The 4,355-nt window shown below is 34.0% G+C and overlaps 1 long non-coding RNA gene across 1 annotated transcript; it reads left to right on the forward strand.

The window, feature by feature from the left end:
* Positions 1–224: 224 nt before the first annotated feature.
* Positions 225–2,210, forward strand: LOC120464267 (uncharacterized). The gene is made up of 4 exons (XR_005618658.2): positions 225–296; positions 452–547; positions 845–913; positions 2,085–2,210. It is a non-coding gene; the product is annotated as an uncharacterized LOC120464267 (long non-coding RNA).
* The last annotated feature ends 2,145 nt before the right edge of the window (positions 2,211–4,355 follow it).

Below are 4,355 nucleotides of genomic sequence, written 5' to 3' on the forward strand. Positions count from 1 at the left end.
GACACGGATTATTTAATAAATTTTTGGTAAATTCTTATTTTGAGCGAATTTGAGTTGTGATATGTCAATGAAGGACAAAAGCTGGAATGTGAACAGAGGAAGGGGTCGTAACGTTACGTGGTCTATAAAAATACTGGCGAAATCACTTCAGGTAAGACGACATTTTTCATTATTTAACCTCTTAGAACACTGATAACTGCCAATGATTATATTTGTTTATATTTTTTAGGTCAAGCATTGGAATACGATTTTTTCGGGGAGAGAACACCCAAATAGAGACAAATCCACCAACTACAGTAAGTTGTTTTTGTTTTGTTTCTTGTCAATTTTACACACTCTTTTGAAAACCTACACTGGGATTAATAAAGTATGATTCTCATCATCAAAGAAAGACATTTACTGATAGAAAGTCTAAGTAACTTTTTGTACTTTTGTCTTTCTTCCTATGAAGTGCCGCAGTGAAAGGTCATGTCACCTACCTTCATCAGTCCTGGAAAACAGTAAGGGAAAGACCCTCAGACATGTCATAACAGGATAAAGGCTGCAGGTAACATTATATTATGGCTTAATTTTGATGTACCAGTTGGCTTTTTTGTGTGCTTCCCTTTCTACGATATACATTTTTCTGATGGGATTGCCATGCTTTAAATGTGCGTTTACATTTTAATCATGTAATAACTAACAGTCTCAAAGATGACAGTACTCTGTTCATGTTGTGTGAATGTGTTATAATGGCAAACGTTTGTAGTATTAAATACATTTTAAGATTGTTTATGGAATGGTAAAAAAAAAATCCTGCTTTTTTAGGGCTTTTCATTGAATCATTTCTTGTTTCCCCTTCCAGACTCACCAAGGATCCAGATGATTACTGGCAATTTGGTGGAGGATTTTTCTTTAGCTGCTATCACTTCAGGTATGCATTCATCAACCTTTTATGATATGATTTTACTCAATTTAATAAAAATGTACACTACCGTTCAAAAGTTTGGGGTCAATATGATTTTTTTTTATATATATATATAAAATAGAAATACTTTTCTTCAGAAAGGACACATTAAATTGATCAAAAGTGACCGTAAAGACATTTATAGTAATGCAAAATATCTATTTTTTTTTAATTAATTGCTTTTCTCTTGAACTTTCAACGAATCCTGAAAAATGAATCACGGTTTAAAGGGATAGTTCACTTTGAAATTAATTTTTGATATGTTTTATCTTACCTCAAGGGCATCCAAGATGGTGTCTTTGTTTCAACAGTATTTTCAATTTTGACATTTTTAGGTCAAACCGTTCTTGTCTGTCAGTCGTGTAATAGAGATTTATGGGGCCCACCTCAAAGAGCATGCACAGAGAAGTCCAAATTAAATTTTCTCACACAAACCGCTCTTTTCGTGTCTTAGGCCATCATTGTGTACTTACATTTACGAGTCATTAAATCATGTTTAATTTGGACTTCTCTGTGCATGCTCTTTGAGGTGGTGACCATAGACCTCCATTATATGACTGAAAGACAAGAACGGTTTGACCTAAAAATGTCAAAATTGAAAATTAAGAGTTCAGATGCAAAAGCCTCTAAATGCCATTTGAAATTTTCTTCTAAAATGACCATTTTTATCAAACTTGTATATTTAAGTTCAGTAATTTCACTTAAATGACAATTAATAGGTAATCTTCATTGCCATTAAAGTGAAATTAGTGAACTTAAATATACAAGCTTGATAAAAATGATCATTTTAGAAGAAAATTTCAAATGGCACTTAGAGGCTTTTGCATCTGAACTCTTCAAATGCTGTGGAAACAAAGACAACTACATCTTGGATGCCCTTAAGGTAAGCTAAAACATATCAAAAATTAATTTTAAAGTGACCTTTAATATTAAGCAGCAATCAATTCCACCTTGGGGCTCTGAAGAACTGCTTGTGAAGTTTGATATTGTACATTTATATCTGAATACATAACGTGTTTTAGAATGGATAGTGTTAAATACTTTTTCAACTCGACTGTTATTGAACAGTAAAGTGAAAATCTTGTAAATTATTTTGTATTCAGTTTTAACTGTTTTTGCTTTTATTTATGGGCTACAGGATCGTACAGAGAGCAGACAAGAAGTGAAGAGGGAAAAAGAGGAAGCGATGGCATCAGAACGGACCTCGAGCTGGGACTCTACTAGAGCAATGCACAAGACTGTCGCATTTTATTTAGATGCTAAGTTTTTTTCTAGTGTTACTGTACATTTTAAATATTAAATGTATTTCATCTAAGTTTTACTTGAAAAACTGTCTTTTAAGTATTCCATTCAGATTTGTACTTTACTTTACTTTGAAAACACTGCAAGTTAAAGTTTTCAGATGTAGAAAGTATTTTTAGACTTTTTTGTTTTGTTTTCCAAAATAAAACTTGTTTTACAATCCTGAGCATGTGCTATCTCTTTATTAAATGTGTTTGTAATTAAGCCATTGCTGTCAGTCATTTGACATTAATAATTTTTTTAGTGTAGGCTACAGAATATACAGTTAATCACTAAATCAGTTAGCATTGTCATGATCGTGTTCCAAATTCAAACTACGTTGTAATATGTATAATTGTATTCTCCCATGTTGAAAGGTAAGACTGAAACAACGTCATGATAGCAACGTTTCAATTTGCAAAACCGAAGCATAATTAAATGTTGGTTTAACTTTGACATACAACCTTTACTCACCCATATTGAAAGGAGAGACCATGAAACAACGTCGCGACATCAACAGTGAAACAACATTCATGATGTCAAAGGTGAAACAACGTTGCAAAATCAACGTTGATTAGATTTGCAAAATCGAAACATAATCCAATGTTGATCCAACCTTGGTCCCTGACGTTGTTTCACCGGTGAATCAACGTTAAAATGCCAGCTGGGTATATAGACTGGCCTGTCTTCTACATGGCCTATTTGGTCTGAGGTTGGGGGAATTGCGAGACGAGTTCACAATGCGGTGAATTCCCGCTCCCATTTACTTCATAATCACATTTTAGAGAGACGCGCGTCACGATCTGTGCACTGCCGCGTCGCGCTCGCCATGCCGCCAGATTCAGAATCAGTGCATGTCGTTAACTTGAACTGCATTTCTTAATAAGAAATTAGCACAGCTCGTTAATAAACAAAGTTTTTTGATTGATCCATTATACGATCCGTCTTCATTTGGCAAGTGCACTTCCGCAAGACTTCCGCAAAAACATTGTTCATGTTGTACTTTTTTTTTTGTGGATGCTGCTGATAAAACAGCTTCGCCGAGACTTCAGAGACAAAGTGTGTTTGTTTGTTTCTTTTGTAAAAGTTTCCTGGATATAACTTCCCTATTCAATGCACAATTTTCCTTACAAATTATATTATCAGCATTACAATGTGAGTAAATGTAGCCGTGTAAAATGTAAGGGATGCCACCCTTCTAGAACAATGTGCATTTACGTTTAAATTTTAACATATTTAATAGCATGGAATTAAAGTAATTAGTGTTAGCTCACTATCTTAGCCTTTTTCAGTGCATTAGTTGAGGTAATATGATAATATTAGTGATTCTCATTTATCAAAACACTAACATTGGTACCGTTTTGGAGAGAAATTGGGTATTTTTAATCTCTCTATTTAACCCATCTCTTGGTGTGTGATGCTGTACTATCATATGAGTTTCTAAAGGTTTTTGAATTCTTTGCAGAGTTATGAATATTGATATTTTATGTGCAACAATAGCATGCTCAGGCCCAGTGGTTTTTCGCCTAATTTTAAATGCCCCCCCCCCCAATAATATGATTTAAATGGTGATGAGTGTACTGATTTGATGCATTTTAAAAAGATTGATGATAGATATTCTTTAATCTCTCTTACAAACAACAAAATATAATGTGAATTACAGTATGTGCATTTTTTTTTCATTTATAAATTGTAGTGCACAGTGTTTATTATAAGGGGTAGAATCCGCACCTCAGTACTCACTACTCTTGAGTACTTTTAAAAAAGCTACTTTTTTACTCTTACTCAAGTAGTTTTTTGGACAAGTACTTTTTACTCTACTCACACTACATTTTTTGGAATGTAATGGTACTTTTACTTGAGTATGTTTTTTCAGTACTCTTTCCACCACTGCCCCTAACAATAGAGCACATTCGCCGCTCAATCGAGAGTTACTGTCAGTACTATTAGTTACTACAGCCTACAGTTTTCTAGCTAGCTATGCCTTCGACACGGAAATGCATAGGCTACTACCTGGATGCGATCAAGTACAAAACAGATTGGTGTCTTTATTTAAATTTCCTTAAAACGATCACATCAAGAAGAGGTGGATTAATTTTGTGTAGAGCCAACCTTGATGAAGAGCTGA

This window comes from Pimephales promelas, chromosome 5 (assembly GCF_988280905.1).
Source record: "Pimephales promelas chromosome 5, fPimPro1.hap1.1, whole genome shotgun sequence".
Lineage (NCBI taxonomy): Eukaryota > Metazoa > Chordata > Actinopteri > Cypriniformes > Leuciscidae > Pimephales > Pimephales promelas.